The sequence below is a fragment of the Dromaius novaehollandiae genome, chromosome W, assembly GCF_036370855.1.
Source record: "Dromaius novaehollandiae isolate bDroNov1 chromosome W, bDroNov1.hap1, whole genome shotgun sequence".
NCBI classification, from domain to species: domain Eukaryota; kingdom Metazoa; phylum Chordata; class Aves; order Casuariiformes; family Dromaiidae; genus Dromaius; species Dromaius novaehollandiae.
Window position 1 is genome coordinate 3,101,000 of NC_088130.1, and position 20,952 is coordinate 3,121,951.

General features: G+C 49.5%; 1 pseudogene; it reads right to left on the bottom strand.

The window, feature by feature from the left end:
• Positions 1-1,029: 1,029 nt before the first annotated feature.
• LOC135324354 (uncharacterized) lies at positions 1,030-17,326 on the bottom strand (annotated as a pseudogene).
• Between the last annotated feature and the right edge of the window lie 3,626 nt (positions 17,327-20,952).

Here is a 20,952-nt window from a genome sequence, read left to right on the forward strand (position 1 = left end):
ACGCTTAAGGTACAACATTATACCTGCAATATAAAAACTTTGGACTAGAGCTCTACGCTTAAACTGCTGATAACAGTTTCCTAGTCTAGTATGCCCATATCATTTTATAATGTTTTATTCTAACCACTTACAGGGTTCTGAGACCTTGATGGAATATTTCACTTAAGATTTTGCTGACAAAGCATTCACTGAAATCAACAGGAAATACTTGCTGAAAAAAATGTGCATATTTTACTCTTCAGTTTCATTAGCTGAGATGTTTTTTAAAAACATACCTACTGTAGGTTGACTGTTATAATGCCTTTTGAAGAAATTATTCATGTTTTTTGGGGGGGAGACATTGGTCAAAATCAAATAGCTGGCAATTTAGAAAGCTGAGTGTTAATGAGAGCTGCTGCATCCAGCTGACTCCGGGACCTGGGGAATTCCTCCTTCCTGGCTGCTGAAGGCCAGCCTGGTGCACTCTTAGACCCAGGAGGTCTCTCTGTCCCAGTCCAATGGATGCAGCTGCTGCTGTTGCTGTTTGCAGATCTGGCCAGTAGTGAGGCTGAGCGTGTATCCCAGAGACACACATACATCCACACACAGGACACAAAGACAGCTGACCAAGAGACTGCCACAGACAGAGCACTGCCTTTACCAGCCCCCACATAAACACTAACAGCACTCACTTAAACATGAATGCAGATAGCCCAGTCCCATTCCTCCTTTCTGGCTGATCAGGATTGAGGTTCCCTAGTGAAAACATGTACACCCTTACTCTCTAGATTCATGAGCACACCCACATTCATGGATCCCTTGGATATTTACACAGATTCTGTCTCTCTAATATCCATGCCCGGACTCGGGGCCCCTTACCCAGTCACTGGCTCAGACCTTGAGTCTTTCCAGATGCAAGTCTCCACCTACTGACTGGCTAGTCCAACTTGATGTTTGCTAGCAAATTACACACAGAATCACAGAATGGTTGAGGTTGGAAGGGACCATTAGAAATCATCTAGTCCAACTCCCCTGCTCAAGCGGGGTCCCCTAGAGCAGGCTGCCCAGGACCCTGTCCAGACAGCTTTTGAATATCTCCAAAGATGGAGATTCCACAACCTCTTTGGGCAACCTGTTCCAGTGCTCTGTCACCCTCACAGCGAAAAAGTGTTTTCTTATGGTCAGATGGAATTTCCTGTACTTCAATTTGTGCCCATTGCCTCTTGTCCTGTCACTGGATAACACTGAGAACAGTCTGACTCTGCATTCTTTACTTGCACCATCAGATACTTATACACCTTGATAAGATCCCCCCTGAACCTTCCCTTCTCCAGGCTGAACAGTCCCAGCTCTCTCAGCCTCTCCTCGTATGGGAGATGCTCCAGTCCCTTCATCATCTTCATAGCCCTACACTGGACTCTCTCCAGTAGTTCTATGTCTCTCTTGTACTGGGAGCCCAGAACTGGACACAGCACTCCAGGTGTGGCCTCACCAGGGCTGAGTAGAGGGGGAGGATCACCTCCCTCCACCTGCTGGCAATGCTCTGCCTAATGTAGCCCAGGATACCATTGGCCTTCTTGGCCACAAGGGCACATTGCTGGCTCATGGTCAACCTGTTGTCCACCAGGACTCCCAGGTCCTTCTCTGCAGAGCTGCTTTCCAGCATGTCAGCCCCCCAGCCTGTACTGGTGCATGGGGTTATTCTTCCCCAGGTGCAGGACCCTGCACTTCCCTTTGTGGAACTCCATGAGGTTCCTCTCTGCCCAACTCTCCAGCCTGTCCAGGTCCCTCTGAATGGCAGCACAGCCCTCTGGTGTCTCAGCCACTCCTCCCAGTCTTGTATCATCAGCAAACTTGCTGAGGGTACACTCTCTCCCATCCTCTAGGTCATTGATGAATAAGTATATATAACAATATTGGACCCAGCATTGACCCCTGCAGGATGCTGCTACATACTGGCCTCCCACTAGACTTTGCGCCACTGATCACAACCCTCTGAGCTCTGCCCTTCAGCCAGTTTTCTGTCCACCTCACTGTCTGCTCATCTAGCCTGCACTTCCTGAGCTTGCCTATGAGGATTTTATGCAAGACAGTGTCTAAAGCCTTACTGAAGTCAAGGTAGCGGGCCCACATTTCCCCTGGTTTTCCTTTTGCTACTGATGTATTTACAGAAGCCCTTCTTGTTGTCCTTGACATCTCTTGCCAGATTAAACTGCAGATTGGCTTTGGCCTTCCTAGCCCCATCCCCGCATACTCATATAATGCTCCCAGGTTACCTGTCCCTGCTTCCACCTGTATACTTCCTCCTTCTGTTTCAGTTGCCAGGAGATCCTTGTTCATCCATGCAGGTCTCCTGCCCCCTTTGCTTGATTTCCCATTCATCAGGATGGACCATTCTTGAGCTTGGAGGACATGATCCTTGAATATCAACCAGCTTTCTTGGATTCCTCTTCCCTCCAGGACAGTCTCCCATGGGATGCTTCCAGGCAGGTCCCTGAAGAGGCCAAAGTCTGCTCTCCTGAAATCCAGGGTTATGATCCTGCTTTTTGCCCTGCTCCCTCCTCTCAGGATCCTGAACTCCACCATCTCAGGGTCACTGCAGCCAAGGCTGCCCCCAACCTTCACATCCCCAACCAGTGCTTCCTTGTCTGATAGTACAAGGTCCAACAGTGCACCTCTCCTTGTTGGCTCCTCTGTCACCTGTATCAGGGAGTTGTCATTGATGCACTCCAGGAACCTCCTGAATTGCTTGTGCCCTGCTGTATGGTCCCTCCAGCAGATATCAGGGTGGTTCAAGTCCCCCATGAGGACCAGGGCCTGTGATCATGAGGCTACTTTCAGCTGTCTGCAGAAGGCCTCAGCTACTTCCTCTTCCTGATCAGGTGGCCTGTAGCAAACACCCACAACAGTTTCACCCATGTGAGTCTGCCCCTTAATCCTTAACCATAAGCTCTCGGCCAGCCCATTATCCACCCCTAGGCAGAGCTCCATGCATTCCCGCTGCTCTCTCACATAAAGGGCGACTCCCCCTCCTTGCCTTCCTGGCCTGTCCTGCCTAAAGAGCCTGTAGCCATCCATTGCAGCATTCCAGTCATGCGAGCTATCCCACCACGTCTCCATAATCTCAATGAGCTCATAGCCCTGCAACTGCACACAGATCTCAAAATCCTCCTGTCTATTCCCCATGCTGCATGCTTTTGTGTACAGGCACCTCAGGGAGGCACCCAAGAGTGCCGCTTTCCCAGAAGGGGTGCAAGAGGTTTCCCCATAGTGTTGGCTTGTAGGCACTTCCTTGCCCGCATGCAAGTGCTTGAGGTGCCCCCACTTGAGCCCTGTTTTGTTGATTGCGTGGTCCCTATAACTCTCCCCGTCCCCCGTCTTTCCTAGTTTAAAGCCCTCCCTACCAGGTTGGCCAGCCTGTTGGCAAAGATGCTTTTGCCCCGCTTAGTGAGGTGGATCCCATCTCTCCCAAGCAGATGTCAATCTTCAAACAGGGTCCCATGGGCATAGAAACCAAAACCCTGTTGCCAACACCAGCTGCACAGCCAATTGTTGACTTGCAGTATCAGTCCACTCCTCCTCACACCCTTCCCCCTCACTGGCAGGATCGAGGGGAAAACCACCTGGGCCCCCATACCCCTGACCACCGCCCCCAGAGCTCCGTAGTCATGTTTGATACTTTTCTAGTTGTCCTTGGCAGTATCATTGGTGCCCGCATGGAAGAGCTGCAAGGGGTAATAGTCACAGGGCTGGAACAAGCCTCGGCAGTCTCTCCACAGCATCCCGGATCCGAGCCCCCGGCAAGCAGCAAACCTCTCTAGACAGCAGGTCAGGCTGGCAGATGGGTGCCTCCCTCCCCTGCAGCAGGGAGTCACCCACTGCTATTGCTGCTTCCTCCGGGTGCTCCTGCATGGCACAGGGTCCATCGGCCCAGTTGCTTCACTTGAAACCATGCCCAGCTCCTCCTCAGCTTTGAGGGCAGTGAACCTGTTGCATAGCTGCAAGCCTTCAGGAGGAGCAGGAGCCTTCCTCCCAGTACAAGAGGTCACCAGCTTCCAGCCTTCGTCATCTTTGGAGTTTCCACTTACCATCTCACTAGGTGCAGCCTCTACCTGTGTCTCCACTGCATTTCGGGGTTGGGCCTCTTGAAAGCTGTTGGGTTTCTGAGAAGAGAACACACACACACACACACACACACACACACACACACACACACACACACACACACACACACAGTATTAAAATTCACTAGGGAAATATAAACACACCCTGGTCCCTCCAGTTGCTGGCACCTAGACCTACAGGCCCTGTGACCAGCAACCCCTTCTCCAGTTGCTGGCACTTAGATCTTGCAGCACTTGCACATAGGCTAGAGAGTGATATTACACAGAAAAACTAGTTAAGAATAGGATTTAATAAAAAGATAGGATAGACTGCAGTGATCGGGACCTGGGTTCAGTCAGACAAGTATACTGTCTGGCAGCTTGCTTACATGAGACCTGCCCCTTTTATCCCCACTTCTCTCCAATTCCCCATGTTTGTACTTCTCCCCCATCTAGCTCAATCCCTCCCTTTCTCTGCCCCAGTCTCCTCCCAAATAAACAACCCACCCCTAATTACTTCTTCCCCACTGGTCTCAGTTTTGCTATGTCCGTACCCAAATTTGGTATTTCTAATACCGGTCTCTAGGCACTGTTGGCCTGATATGCTATCACTCATGTGGTTGCCCAGGCACTGGTGGCCTTGCAAGGTTCCACTCCCCAAAAGGCCCCCAATGCTCCCTGTCAGGTGTCTGTGAAGTCTGGTCATCTCTCACATAGCTCCCCCAAAACCATCTGTGAAATCCAGCCATCCCTCACAGCACTGCCTGTAACTTCTGCCAGCTTCTCCCTCTGTTGTCTGTCATGTCCAACAATTTCTCCTGTCATGTCCAGTAGTTTGCCAGTCCTGTTCAGTTAGCTGAACCTCGGGCCAGGGCCTAGTCAGCGGCCTGCAGCCCTAACAGTGCTACTGGGGTTGGTCAGCATTTGCTTTCTAAAACCAGCTTTCCAGGGGTTCTCTAAAGTTCAGCCATTTTTTTTCATAACCATCTTGAATCTAAAGTGTTGGTTGGCTTAAACAGTTTTTCATTTTAATGCAAAATATCAAGCCATCAGGGATCTTGCCTCAGCTTTCTCTCTTCTAAGAAATGTCATGCAATTTCCCTTTAATTCTCTCCCCATCTGCAGACAGAAGCTCTGGGAGAACTGTGCTTCTTGCCTACTGTGGACATCTGCAGGGCCTTCACATGAGGCACTGAGTTGCCCTCTGCTGTGGCAAGGCCTAATAGCCAGTAGCCTCCCAGGGAGTATGAGATTGTTTTCCTGCAGCAGCCAGGTAGAGAGAAGTTGAGCTGTCCATATCCACTGAAGAGCACATACAGTCAGTGCAATGGCTTTAGTGGTCTGACTGACATATCAATGAAGAGGAGAGGGATTGGGGACACAGATTCCCAAAGAGTTGAGTTGGCTTGCCTACCTGGAGGTAGTATGGGACAGCTATTTGTTTTTCAGCTGGCTGAAGCTCATTCTTGGGATCAGCATATCTCTGATGCCTGACGTAACTTCAGACAACAAAGAGATGCTTGAGGATAAAGTTGGGGGTCAGGCAGGAGGAAGAGAGAGGCTGGTGTCAGGAAGTGGACATAGCTAGACCTCTACTGACAGCCCACTGCTGACAGCTCTGTGGGGTCAAGGCTGGGGCAGGAACAGAGCAGTAGCAATACCGGACAATCGTCAGGGAGTGTCCACAAGTGCAGGTGTAGTGAGAGCACCTGCGGGAGATCTGGCGAGGAGTCAGTGACTGGCAGAGGACGTGGTAGCAGCCCCAGAGTGTGCTCTCTACCCACTGACCGAATGCCCGTCAGGGCCAGGCATGCATATTCCGCTTTGTCAGCAGTGTCCAGCTGCTTCCCAGCCAGCAGCTACTCAAGGTTAGCACAGCTGAGATAAAGAAATAGCTCTAGCAGATTTAAGGGGCCCTTGGGATACAACGAGGTGAGTCCCGCCTGGGCGCCCAACCCGTGCGTCCAGCAGCCTCCCATCCGCGACCCCTCGGTGTGGTTCCCAGGGCTCCCCGTGCAGCTTGGAGTGTAAAAGTCCTTCATTAAATCTACCGTTTAACCCCTCAGAAACCTTGAGTGTCTCTCTCCGCCAGTATCTGACCCTCTCTTGCCCGCCTCGTGGTCACAGCAGGACAGATGGGAGTGGAATTACCCTTCTTGGGAATCCAATGCTGGAAAAGAAAAATTTTAAAAAACTATGTATAGTTCTAGGACATGCTGCAGCTGGGAGAGGAATGGGGAGGGAAAGTCCTGTTCCAGATGTGCCCCTTGTATTCACACAGGACACCTCTGAGATGCAAGGGAATGGTTATGGTCAGATTATGGCCAGGTTATGTCCACTGACAAGTTCATTTTTGGATTCAGGCACCAGTCTAGGAAGAAAGATGTTCTTGTAGTCTATGGGGCTTCAGGAGAATCAGATACTATTCTTTACTCTGCCACAGACCTCTGTGTGACCCTGAGAAGTCACTTTTTCTCTGCATGCTGAGTGGAGGTGTACCATGGTGATAACAGGCAAGGATAAGTCATAGATGTCATGTAGAAGAACACTTACAGCTGTCTCTATGGAGAGAAAGGAGGGTTAATCTGGCTCAGGGGACAGGAGGGTACCTGCTGCAGAGCTGAAGAGTGGCACACCAAGGAAGGGATGTGGAAGAATGTCACAGAGGAGAAAGACAGGAGACAGAAGCCCAGCTCAGGCTGTGTGGTGGAGAATGCTAGGGAGGTGGGTGTGCACCACAGCACTCACATGGGAGATGAAGGGGCACCCTGCCCATACATTCTCTTCTGGAGACACCAGGCAGCAGGGCCAAATTTCTAGTTTTACTCCACCTCCAGCCTCCCACCATCTCATAAGAGCATCACTCGCTGCCATGGCACAGCCTGCAGCCAGCAGCCACCTTCCAGGGAGAGCCCAGATGTGACAACCAGCTCATTCCAGCTCCTGCTTTCATCTGCCTGGCTCACTCCTCTCCTGGCATCTGTACAGCTGGCATACACAAAACCATGCAGGGCCTGAACGAGATGAGTCTGAGGCTGCAGCACTGACACTTTTATGACCAAATATGTGTGTACCAGAGCTCAAATATTGATGGGGGGGGAGAACCTGAACAACACAAACTATGTTTGCTGCAATGCTCTGACCAGCTTTGTCTGTTCAGGAGCACCAGTTGGGGAATTGTAGCATGATTTGCAATCTCACAAAGAACAAAATGGAAAGTATGATGCATTCCTCTGCTCCCAACAAGCGCCTTCTGATGAACACCAAGCCGCAGCCCCTGCTAGTCAGGATCATCATTAGCCACATATCTTGTTGCCAGCACAGTCTCTTAATGCTATTATTTGTGGCAAACTGAGTGACAGGTATCATGGGGGTTGCTTCATGCCCTAGCTACACAGGGTTGTTTTCAGATGTCTGCTCGCTACTTTGTACTTTCTGCGGGAATTCATTTCCCTGAAGACAGGGCTCTATGTTAAGTTTAGCATGGCTCTCCCTTGTGAGTTAAAGTGAGTTGGGAAAACTCCTACCCTTTGAACTTCTGTAAATGTGCTACCTGCCTATGTAAAGGTGACACAGTAAAGTGTATTCCTTTGACACCTCCTAAGACACTGCATATTGCCAGGAGACTTCAACAATGTCAAACTCCTGCTCCCTCTGACTGTTAACGTGATTGGGGAAAGCTGCATATGCCCTGAGAGAGGTGGTGGGCACTCGGAGATCCAGGGGGAAGGGAGCCTATGTGTATCATCTATGCTGGAAGAAGGCAAGGCTGGGCTGCTATGTCTCCAGGGACCTTTCAAGATTTTGTGCATTTCACTAGGCCACTCTGCAGAGCTGATCTCCATGCAGGTGTCAGATACAACTGCCTGCATGGACAGATGCAGAGGGCTAATGGGGGTCAACTCCAGCACAGGTCAAGAGAAGCTCTCTGAACGCAAATGCCACAGGTCACCTGGACTGTATTGTTGCAGCGTCTCACCCTCAGGGTGGAGAGCAGCCTACCACCCCAAAGAAACTGTGATCCAGCAGGATGACTCACTTTCACAGAGCCATCCCTGTTCTTTTGCCCTCAAGAAGCAGTGCTGCTATGAGTAACTTGGCATGGGCAGAAAAAAAAAATAGTAGTAAGTTGCCTACTGCAGGACCATAGAACCTGTAGCTGTGGGAATTCCCCAAGATCCCCATCCCCCCCCCCCCTTTCAGGCCCCTCTATCTTTACATTCAGATTTGGCATAAGCAGGTGCAACCACTGCCAGTGTCACTCGGACAAAACGTTGGTTCATATTTCAGTATCTGCATCTCTCTATACTCATCCCATGACCCACGTGAGCAGAGAGAAGGATTACAGTGCTCCTGGGGATGACCATGTGACATCAGCTTCTATTTCCTCTCTAAACAAATGAAGTTACCAGATAATTTTATAATAAATTAGGCACAGAAAATTTTCAGAAAGCTTTCCAGCCCCTGTGGCTATAAAAAGACCCTACAGTAGCTGTCATGAGAAGGAAATGAAAGCTCTGTATAGCACATATTTCTCTTATACAGCAGAAACCCATAGCCCAGGGCAATCAGAAATAGAAATATAGTAAAATATAATAAACTAATTGAGTTTTGTTGTGAAGGAAGCTGGCTTGGTTGCATTCTCCAGCACAGCAGTCAGAGTACCCTGCTGACCTCACCTCAGAGGTGTGGACACATTAGTGCTAACAATACCTTCTGGGTTTATCACCTTTCTTGCAGGCAACTCTGCCAAGCTGAGCCACCCTCCCACTTCTCAAGAATAGCTGCAGCTCCCAGTGAATATTATCTGATGCATCTGCTGGAGAAGTTTTACAGTCTCCTCATTCCCTAGGGCTTAGTATTCTACCTCTGTGGCATTCCCAGTCTGGGAAATAGACATGAATTATAGATAACAACTAATTGCCCTTCTGTGAACATGCTTTAATGACTTTAATCTCTAGGTTCTGCATAAACTGCTGATGTCATAAGTAATAAGAACACATCTTAAATGGAGTCCCTGTGGCAAATTATTGCCTTGAATCCACTCCAGAACTGACAGTCATCCTCTGTAGGATGGAGACAGACTGAAAAAGCTATGAGGCCTGTCAGCTTCATCTTAACAGCAAAACACTGTGAGTGGCAGGTTAGAAAGATGTATAAATGTTGCAACACCCTTCTTACAGTCTACCTTGGCAATACAAGCCACAATTGTACTCTCTCTCTGTGGTGTCTGAACACCCATTGTGCAGGTGGCTAGATTTCTATGTCATGGCTTGGCAGAGAGGAATCGCCCAATGACATGTTTCTGCTTCCTTACCCTGTCCTTTCTTGTGGTTTTTAATTCTCGCTTTTCTCTCTCTCTTTTGCTGCCTATTTTACCTTCTTGCTTTTTCTAGAGTTGGTGGCCCTAATATGTAACTGTCCTGTAATGTAGCTACAGCAAAAACAGATGCTGACATTAGTCTGTTCAGCTAGCCTCTGAAGTTACCAGCAACACTTCTCCTCAGCCTCCGCTTTGCCATGTCCCCTGTCACCCTGCTGTCAGTTCCTGAGGATGAATGCAATGAGAGAACAGGCGAGCTTGGGGGAAGAGATGTCTTGAGGCTGGCTGCTGGCTTGCAGAACGAAGGCAATGCCTGGCTTTGCCTGAAGCAGCATTTACCTTTGCAGTGGGGTGTATGCGGGTATGAATCATGGCTTACAGAGCTCCTCCTGACTTTCCCACCATGTGCTGGCTCATGCCTGCAATCTTAGGTACTTGTGAGGCCTAGCCTGGTGGCTCACTTGAGCCCAGGTGGTCTGGGCTATGTATGCTGATTTGGTGCCCATGCTAGGTTAGGCATTGATATGGTGATGCCCAGAGAGCATGGGGTTGCTTAAGGAAGGGTGAACTGGGCCAAATCAGGTCAGGTCTAAACCATGTGGTTTCTCTCTCCTGATTTGGGAAACCTGTTCTGCTTTGAATGCTCTTGTTTCTCCTTAGCCAATTTAACTCTTGGGCAGCACCAACCTGTGGTACAGAAGCCCAGCTTGACTTCACCTACAGCCTGGTTTTACCCTCAGGTTCCTCACAGGCCTATATGCTGTTTCCCACCACCTGTTCCCAGTTTGTGCTCTGCCTGGTACCCAGAGCCACACCATCCTTGAAATGACCTCAGGGAGGCCCCAGGGCAGGTACAGGTGCACTGCCCCTATCACAAGGAATAGACGCTCATGTCTACTGTCCCTACCCTATTCTTCCCTTCTTCAGCTGAGGACAGCAGCTTCACTGTTACTCCCACAAATACTCAGCCACATTGACTCCCCAGAGATCATGTGGCAGCCTTTTTCTTTCGGGAAGGGGTGGGAGAAAGAAGGCAGAGATAGGAAGTGTGTCCTTATCTGGGAATTGGAGAGATACTAGATGTGGTGGTATTTGAAGGGTCTGTTTACCAGGTTGTTTTGGATCGAGGGACTGGGGCCTAAAATGGACCCAGAGAAACTGAAGTGGAAGATGCAATGGGATGTGCTCACCTCCACCTGCAACTTCCTCATCTATGTAGCACTACTGCAGATCAGTGAGCACACGCATAGCTAGCTTGTGACCTTCTTTGCCCATCCCCCCATCCCACCCTTTGCTCCTCACTGATAACCCTTCTCTCCCTGGTACTTTGCTTCCCCGTCCTCACCCTTTTGCACTGCTCAGGGATGAGGTCCTGTGCAGTTCTGGGGCTTGTATTGCAGATATCGTGACTTCTGTCACATGACTCCTGTAGATGAGTTTCCCTCCACTGCAGGTGTACGCTGTGCTGTGCATGTAGAGGGGAGATGTGCCACATGGTCCCTCTCATCAGGTGCGGGCAGCCCCAGGTGGCTACCTTCTGTAACCTCTGTGAGTAGTTTGAAGCTCTTCCCTTGCATTCTCACACAGGGAAGGGGAGCACTATGGCAGAAGGATGCGTCACTGGTCTTCTTTAAGGCTGACCCGCAGGGGGAGCAGCATGTTCTTCTCTGTGCTGCGTGAACCTGCAAGGAGATTGGCCTTGCAGTGTTGGGAGTAGCAGGAATGTGGAGGGAAGTTTACAAAAGAGGACATAGAGGCTTCCAGGGTTCTGAACTTGCTCTGTAGTCTTCCTAGGTGACCTGGCTGGTACAGCTGCAGTCAGAGCTAGGCTCTTGAGTTGAAGGGGCAGAAACAGGAAATTGTTGACCAATCTTGAACCAATGTAGTTAAAGTATAGAGTGACTTCCACCAAGGGCTGACATGTGCAAGATATCTGTCACATACTAATATTACTTAGGATTATCTTTATTTTTGACAGTCTCTTAGCTGTATCTGTAATAGGAGAGATTGCCAGAAGAGTGGTTTTTTTGCCAGTTTATGCTAAGCTTCACATGCTAAATGTACTGGTATATGCTTCCTAAAGTTGATGAGGCTTGTATCATACTTTGGAGTACTGGGACTTTATCCCACCAACATTTCCAGATCACCACCTAGGGCAGAGAAATCTGGCTCAATGCCTGAGAAGCAAGCAACAATGCTCCTTTGCTTTCATGTGCTCTTAAAAAAAAAGGGCGGGGGGAATGTGGCCATTTGCTTTGTAGGCAGTGCTTTAATATATCCATCGGTTGCTTCCTACTTTGCTTTCAGGGTGCCCTTTTGTGTAGCAAACAGCAAGTCAAGCTTTTTTTAATCTCCTGTGGTATTGAGAACAGGCCCAAGGCTCTGGACTGCAGCACATGCAGGCATATTTGCGCTACCTTTAATCTTGCTGCCTCAGGTGCCATAGCAATGAAGCCAAGAGAGAGCAGGGCACCTCAGAGGCTAGTGATAGTGGCTCATAGAATAGTTTGGGTAGTGTGTAGATGTGCTACAGTCTTGCTGCTGACTTAGCACAGACCTCTTGTGTTCAGTTGAGCTAAGTGGATGCTGTTTTGGTTTCTCTTTTCAGCTTCTTTCATCTTGAAGAAGTTGGACAGTATATGAGTACTGAATAGTTGCAAAGAAGAGATGACATATGAAAACATTAAATGGACTAGTTTTTTCTGTTTGTTAATTAAATGTGGTGCCAAAGGCAGGTGTCCCACACTGTACATATCTAAAAAAAATTAAGCATATCTGGCTCAGGAACAATAGTCTGGCTGGGAGTGTGGGGGAAATGGCTGTTGTCCCTGCAATTGATCTCTGGTCACGCATTGCTGTCTAATATCTGCAAGCAACTATTTCTGTTGTTACATTCCTTGGGGGGGGGGGGGGGGGAGGGCAGGATCCAACTCCATTTTGTAAGAGGTGTTAAGTGCAAGTTACTTTGTTATGCACCAACCTCTAAACTGTCCGGCGCTATGGTTGTCAATCTTACTGAACCTGTCTGTGTGAAAAATGAACTTATTAATGAATCCAGTTCACAAACAGCTTTTCATTTGAAATAAATGGGAAATGTAATTCTGTGACTTAGTGCTTTATTTTTAGTAATTATCAGTTGAAGTACAAGTCCTCTCAGATCTTATTTTTCCTGGCTCCTTTCTTATGCTCTTTCCTTCTTCCACTTTCAAAGTCAGTCCACATATAGCAAAACTGGAAGGAGGGGGAGGAAGAAAGACAAAATGCTACCCTGCTGCTAAGTACATGGTAGCTCACAATTCTGAAACATGCACAAAAGATCGGAGAAGGGGAGGAGGAAAGGGTAGCCCAGCTTTACTCAGGAAGCCTGTGACCTTATGAAAGACCAGTTTCTCACCCACTGAAAAACTTGTGCTGTATATTAAATCCATGTGAGTAAAGCATGAATGAGACAGCTCTGTTTGAGTAAACTGTGAGTTATTAGCTGAGTTCAGGCACAGCAAACTTTCCATGATACCTGTCATTGCTTTGTGCCACTGCTTACAGTGTTTTGTTGTACCTTGTGCTCAGTTTTCTTTGTCATGCCAAATTGCTGTAGTCCAGCAAGCTGTGCAGGAGGAGCTTTACTAGCTCACGGGCTGCGTGCAGTATTCTTAGCTTGTCCTGTTGTGCTGATCTCAAAATGGCAGGTTTCTTATCCTAGAGGAGCAGCTTGTTCCTGCAAAGGGGAGTGGGATTGCTCTTTCTGAATAGCTATTAGGTAAGCATGGTGCTCTAGAGCATGTGCTCACTATGGTGCACCTTGTTTTGAGACAAGCCTGAGCTGAGTTGTCACAGCAGGATCTGGATTGTCAGCCATTTTGGGTCACTTCTCAGCATGTCTAGGTCTGAAAAGTTATGTCTGGGATTTGACTCAATGTCCTTAGACAAACTGAATTGCACACCAGACCTGCAGAGAGATTTGGATGTTTCTGAAACTTGTACTTAATGCCTTTAAATCACTCTCCCCTGGTCTCAGGGGAGTGTCTGTGTAGTTACCTCTAACAAGAGTGCTGCTTGCTCTTGTATTTTGGGCTCTTGTTCAGATAAATTCTTTCTCCCTAGAAGAGAGGAGAGAACATTACCAAGTGAGCTTTTAATAGAAGACTGAACTTTGCTAAATAGTTATTAAACTGTTTTGGTTTTTTTTTTTTTATTCCCAAACTCTCCCAAAGGTATGGATTTTTCTGCACAACACACTGCATTTCCAGAACAACCTTCAAGTGATGTACTCCTCTCCCTTTACTTTCTTTCCCTTAACCTGGTTTCCTACTTTCAGATCTTTCTTTACACATGGTACCCAATTCACCACTGTGCTACAGTGATGTCTGGTCCAGAATGGTCCATGTAGTCTCACCAATGTAAATTACATTAGGGACACATGTCACTGTCAGGGCCCTGAGCCCATTTCCCCCCCCGCCCCCAGGAGTTTAGCTGGCTGAGGCCAATGTTGGCTCCTTTGCTGCTAAGAGCTGTTGTGAAGCAAGCCAGAAGTGAGGTATCTATGCCTTGTCATGCCCTGAGTTAGCAACCCTTAAGGAGGGCCAATACAAGAGAGACATCAACAAACTTGAGTGAGTTCATCAGAGGGCCACCAAGAGGCTCGGGGTGGGGGTGGGGGGGGGGCTGGAGCACATTGGAGGAGAGGCTGAGGGAACAGGGCTTGTTCAGCCTGGAAAAGAGAAGGCTTCAAGGAGATCTAATTGCAGCCTTCCAATACTTGCGAGGAGTTTATCAAGAAGACGGAGCCAGGCTCTTCACAGTGGTGTATGGCAAGAGGATGAGAGACAACAGGCATAAGTCGAAATGAGGCATTCAGACTGAACCCATCCTAGTCCACTCAGACCCCAGCTGGCCTTTCATTGTGGAAGCAGATGCCTCAGAGCTATAGGGGCCTAACTCAGGAGCTCCACCCTGTGCCTTTTTCTCTTGGCAGCTCACCCCCACTGAGAGGAATTACAACATCTAGGACAAGGAGCTCCTGGGAGTCAAAGCTGCCTTTGAGGAGTGACAGCACCTCATCAAGGGAGCAGAAGACCTGACAGTGGTATTGACTGACCACCACAAACTGGAATACTACTGAGGGATGAAGTGCCTCTCTCGCCACCTCACCTGCTGGACTGCCTTCTTTTTGTGTTTCCCTTTCATGATCATCTATTGTCCAGGGAAACAGAATGGCAAGGTGGATGCTTTGCCGCAGAAGGAGGACCCAGATTTGGATGCACACCTTATGCATGCACCCCCCTGCCCTTTTTCCTCCAAAATGCTTCGTTGCAACCGCAGCAGAGGATGAGCTCACTGCAGAAGGTCACTGCAAATGACCCACTCTTGGCACAGCATTGTGTTGGCACAGCCCCCCCCCCCCCCCCCCAAGCCTGTGAGAACAGGATGGCTGCCTGTACTGGGGCAAGCAACTGTACATACTGTAGGGACCACTGTGAGCACAGATCCTCCATCAATGACATGATGCACCTGTAGCCAGACATGGGGGTTGTTGGAAGATGCCAGTGCCTGATTACCTGGGCCTACTGGCAAGTCCACGGTATGGGAAGATGTGACTATGTCCAGGCCTGCGACATCTGCATTTGCACCAAAAGGCCTCTACAAAGACCACAGGTTCTCTTGCAGCCCCTCTCCACCCCCCCCTCAAGCCAACCTTGGCAATTCATGTCCATGGATTTCATAGTAGACCTGCCCCCCGCCCTTGCAGGGCAACACAGCGTTCCTAGTGACTGTGGACCTGTTCACCAAGATGGCTCCCTTTGTTCCCCTCAGGGGCCATCCCCATGGCCCCACAGACCACCTGACTCTTTCCATATTTTCTGATGCCATGGCCTCCTGACAGCATCATTACTGACCAGGGTGAGATGGGTGGCAGTTCACAGATGGGTTTTGGAAGGAGCTCATGGGTATCCTCCAAGTTCAAACCTGCCCCTCTGTATGGGCCTTGAGTGCCAATAGGTCTTAAGTGCCCTGACCAGCCTCACCTGGGACCTCCACCTATGCACCCTCTGCCCATTGGTCCAGGGGTTCCATTTAAGTTCAGTTCTGGATCTTCAATCCTTGCCTGAGATATGTTGTAGATGTATCTGTTGTCAGCTTGCTCTTGTCTTGTGTTCTGGATCGTCCTCAGGCCTATGTTGCAGTTTTGTCTCCAGCCCTGTCTCCTGCTGCTCCTGACTGTACTCCCTAGATCTGATTCATCACTGTGCCTTGCTTGGGATTGTTAACGGAACCTGTTATCACCACCCTACTCTGCTTACTGTAGCCTTGTAATATGGTATTTCTGTTGCTAGTAAAAGGCCACAGGCTTTGTACTGAGTTTGCAAGGCCTCAGGACTGAGGCTTGTCAGGCTTGCTCTGTCTGAACCTTTATCGAGCTGCCTGCAGCTTTGTTTTACTTGGCTTACCTGTAACCGCAATTTCTCTAATTGACCAGGTGTCTGTGCCTAATTTGTTTAATTTTTGTTTATCATTGTTTGATACCACCATATTTCTATGACTTTAACATAATGATGTAGTATAGAAAAATAAAAGCCTGGTGCGATAGCAGAGGCCTTGAGAAGCGGAGACAAAGGCTATGGCATAGAGTACAGGCATAAGTTAATAAGAGATGAGGTGCAGACTTGGCACTGGAGACACTATGGCTATAAACAATTCGCCAATGGTCACTTAAAGAAATGCAGAACTGAAGCTGGACAAAACTAGTTTTAGGGGTAACAAAGATAGAGTATCTAACATACATAAAATGCACCATATATAGTAAATTTGGATGTAATGTGGAGCTACAGCCCAATAGAGAGCAAAGATGTAAAAGTGTGTTAGCAAACATAAAAATAACCCCCCCCCAGTGAATCCTAGCATGAGGAAGAAGAAACAATCAAACAGCATATTCCTCTCAGTGAAGGACGTTGACAGCTCACTGTAACACCCCCCACCATCAGCACCAGAAACCCAGAGGAGCAGTGGAAAGGTGAGCATAACATCAGGAAAAAGGGTAGAAACTATAAGTATGTATATAATAATTTTAACTGTATTATTACTTTTTAAGTTTTCTTTCTCTTTGTAATATTAGATCTAGACTAATAATGATTCCTGGATTAGACTTAAAATTTCAATTATACTAACATAAATTATTGGCTTTATATGTAAGGTGTGTTTGTTCTTTGCCTGTAAACAAGACTTTGAGTGTAACGCCGCCCTATTCAGATACTGTGGGATTACACCCTGGTCAGTGAGGTCACTGCCAGTACTGGGGTCATCCTTGGCTCCTGGCTTACTCCCCCTCATGGAGTAGCCCCACTCTTGCTGCTCCCTGACACTTTCTTCCTCCCACCAACTCCAGACCAACAAGCAGATGTAGAGAGTGAATCAGATCCTGGAACAGTCTCTCTGTTGCAATAACTTTCTCCAGGACAACTGGGTCACCCTCCTCCCACTGGTAGAGTTTTCCTACAATATTAACACCCATGCATCTGCACCGCAGACCCCATTCTTTGCTCACTTTGGTTGCCACCCCTGTAGTCATCCAGCCATGCTGGCTGCCTCGCATGTACTCACAGCTGATGAACTCTTTGCACAACTCCAACAGCTTTGTGTCTTTTATGGTGCAGTCAGGCAAGGCCAAAAGCACCTGTAAGAGGCAAGCAGACAGCTGGTGTTTCCCAACCACCGCCTTCTCCGTTGGTGACCGGGTTTGGCTTTACAGCAAGTACATCCAGACTGTCTGACCATCTGCTAAGCTGGACCTTGTTACTTAGGGCCTTTCACTGTTGTTGATCAAGTCAGTTGGGTTACCTACCTCCTGGAGCTCCCATGATCCATGAAGAGCCATCTGGTCTTTCATGTGTCCTTTAAACCTCCTCATCAGGACACATTTCACCATCAGCTACCCCCCGCCCCCCCCCCCGGAAAAAAAAAAAAAAAAAAAAAAATCACAGTGCAAGGGCAGCCAGAGTACTGTGTGAAACAGATTTTTTTTTTTTTTTTTGGACTCCAAACTTATTTGGAGAAAGCTTTGTTATCTCACTGATAGCCGGTGCTACAAACTGGAGCATTACTGGGAGACAGTGAACAATGTGCACGTGCCAGCTAAGACCAGGACATTTCATAACAAGCACCTATCTGAACCCAGATCTTTGTAAGGTGTGGGGACACACCTTGATGTGAGGGGGCCTGCTGTCAGAGCCCTGAGTGCAATTTCTCCCCTCCCCAATTCCAAGGGTTTAGTTGGCTGAGTTAAGGAGTTCAGTTAGCTGAGTCCAAGGTCAGCTCCTTCCCTGTTTAAAAGCTGTTGTGAAGAAAGCTAGAAGTGAGGGCTGCTACAAAAACACATCCGCTGCTGGTCCTACCTTATTGTTATCTCATTGTTTTGTTGCTGTAATTGCCTGTAGTCATTAATTGTTCTTGGTTATTCCATAGATAAATATTGTTGACTTTTAGTTGTATTTGCCATTGCTGTGCTCTGTGCTTAGACACTGGAATCTGTATAAGCTATCAATCAACATAAGCTATTAATATTATCATATATACCTCCTTGCATAATTAATATCTCCTTCCTCACTGGATAGTACTGTTGCATGTCCCCTCTGTCATGCTCCTACCTGCTAGCATCTGTGACTTCAATACTCCCATCTGTGTGTGTTTCTCCAAACATATTGTTAGTGTGACACTGATAGACCTCACTCATCTTCTTTCATTAGTATGTTAATCTGGCAAAAAACAACATGGAAAGTAGAATATCATCAACAAGCAAAAAAATTCTAAAGGACACCTTGAAAACAACTCCCAAAACTAAGAAGAGTTGATGGTTTCTAAAATATTATCTTTTCAAAATGAGCATGAAAAATCTGGTTTTCATTGAGGAAGTTGTTAGGGAGTTGCCAAATCCAGTAGCCTGATACAGGCAAAGCTTCTGCAGCTCCATGTCCTCACGCACACAAGGGAGAAATAGAGTCAAGGCGAGAGAGATGGAGAGAGAGAGGAGAGAGAAAGTCTAGGTGCACGCGTGAGACACAGCGAGAGAGTCAAGGCACACACGCGAGAGAGTGATTCAAGGCACACGCACAAGAGAGAGAGTCAAGGCGAGGGGGAAGAGAGAGAGAGAGAGAGAGAGAGTCAAGGCATGCGCGCGAGAGAGAGAGCAAGCCAAGGTGTACGACAGAGAGTAAAGGCGTGTGTGAGAGAGAGCAAGAGAGTCAGCACGTGCGTGTGAGAGAGAGAGTCAAGGTGAGAGAGAGGAAGAGATAGAGTCAAGGCACGCGTGCACACACGAGAGAGAGGGAGAGAGTGTCAAGGAGAGAGAGAGAGAGGCAAGAGAGAGAGAGGCGCAAGAGAGAGAGAGGCGAGAGAGAGAGAGGTGAGAGAGAGGCGAGAGAGAGGCGAGGCGAGAGAAGGGGGCGAGAGGGGGGAGAGAGAGATGCGAGAGAGAGGCGAGAGAGAGAGGCAAGGTGAGAGAGAGAGGAGAGAGAGGGGGGAGGGGGAGAGGGGGGAGAGAGAGATATGCAAGAGAGAGAGGTGAGATAGAGAGAGGAGAGAGAGAGGCAAGGTGAGAGAGAGAGAGGAGAGAGAGGGGGGAGGGGGGAGGGGGGGAGAGGAGGGGAGAGAGAGAGATATGCAAGACAGAGAGGTGAGATAGAGAGAGGCGAGAGAGAGCAGTGAGAGAGCTGAGAGAGAGAGGAAAGAGAGAGAGGCGAGAGAGCGCCAAGAGAGAGAAAGAGGGGGCAAGAGAGAGGCGCGAGAGAGCGGTGAGAGAGAGGCTAGGCGAGAGAGAGAGAGGCAAAAGAGACAGATGCAAGAGAGAGAGAGAGAGAGGCGAGAGACGGGAGAGACAGAGGGGAGAGAGAGAGGGCAGGGAGACAGGTGAGAGAGAGAGGCGAGAGAGAGAGAGGCGAGAGAGAGGTGCAAGAGAGAGAGAGAGGCGAGAGACGGGAGAGACAGAGGGGAGAGAGAGAGGGCAGGGAGAGAGGAGAGAGAGAGAGGAGAGAGAGAGAGGCGAGGAGAGAGAGAGAGGCGAGACAGAGAGAGTCGAGGCAGGGAGAGAGACGAGGCGAGAGAGAGAGATAGTCGAGGTGAGAGAGAGAGGGAGAGGCGAGAGGATGTGAAGAGGGGCAAGAAAGGGTGGGCAAGAAAGGGTGGGCGAGGCGGGGCGAGGGGGGGGAGAGAAAGAGGCGAGAGAGAGAGAGAGGGGCGAGAGAGAGAGAGGCGCGAGAGAGGCGCGCGAGAGAGAGGCGAGTGCGAGAGACAAGTGCGAGAGACGCGTGAGAGATGCGAGAGAGAGAGGCGAGAGAGGCGAGAGAGAGAGGCGAGAGAGGGGGTAAGAGAGAGAGAGAAGAGAGAGTGTCGAGGCTAGAGAGAGGCGAGGAGAGAGAAAGAGGCGAGGCGAGAGAGAGATGAGAGATAGAGAGTTGAGGCGAGAGAGAGAGAGGCGACAGAGAGAGAGAGGTGACAGAGAGAGAGAGGCACGCGCGACAGAGAGAGGGGAGAGAGAGAGAAAGAGGGGAGAGAGAGAGGCGAGAGAGAGAGAGGTGAGAGAGAGAGGCGAGAGAGAGGGGGAGGGGGGAGAGAGAGGGCAGAGAGAGGGCAGGGGGGAGGGGGAGAGAGTGGGGAGAGAGAGGAGAGAGGGGGGAGAAAGGGGGGAGAGAGAGAGATGAGAGAGAGAGGTGAGATAAAGGCGAGAGAGAGCAGTGAGAGAGCTGAGAGAGAGAGCAAGAGGCAAGAGAGCGAGAGGCGGGAGAGGCTAGGCGAGAGAGAGGCTAGGCGAGAGTGTTGAGATGAGAGAGAGAGGCGAGAGAGAGAGGGGAGAGAAAGAGAGAGAGAGGGGAGAGAGAGAGAGAGAAAGGCAAGGCGGGAGAGAGAGGTGAGAGAGGGGGGGTGACAGAGAGAGGGGTGAGAGAGAGACAGAGAGGAGGGGGGAGAGAGAGGTGAGGTGAGAGCGAGTGAGGCGAGAGAGAGAGGGGGTGACAGAGAGAGGGGCGAGAGAGAGAAAGGGGGGAGAGAGGGAGGCGAGAGAGAGGGGGAGAGAGGGGGGAGGAGAGAGAGAGACGAGAGAGGCGAGGCTAGAGAGAGGCGAGGTGAGAGAGAGAGGTGACAGAGAGAGAGAGGCGCGTGAGAGAGATGCGATAGAGAGAGAGGTGAGATAGAGCAGTGACAGAGCTGAGAGAGAGTGGGAGGCGAGAGAGAGAGAGGTGGGGGAGAGAGAGAGTGGAGAGAGAGGCGATAGAGAGAGGGGTGAGAGAGAGGCGAGAGAGAGGCGAGGCGAGAGAGGTGAGAGAGAGAGGGGGTGACAGAGAGAGGGGCGAGAGAGAGAGGTGAGAGGCGAGAGAGAGGCGAGAGAGAGAGAGGCGCGAGAGAGAGAGAGAGGCGAGAGAGGAGAGAGAGAGGCGAGAGAGAGGTGAGAGAGAGGTGAGAGGGAGGGGCGAGAGAGAGGCGAGGGAGAGAGGGGGCAACAGAGAGAGGGGAGAGAGAGAGAGGTGAGAGAGGCAAGAGAGAGGGAGAGAGGCACGAGAGAGA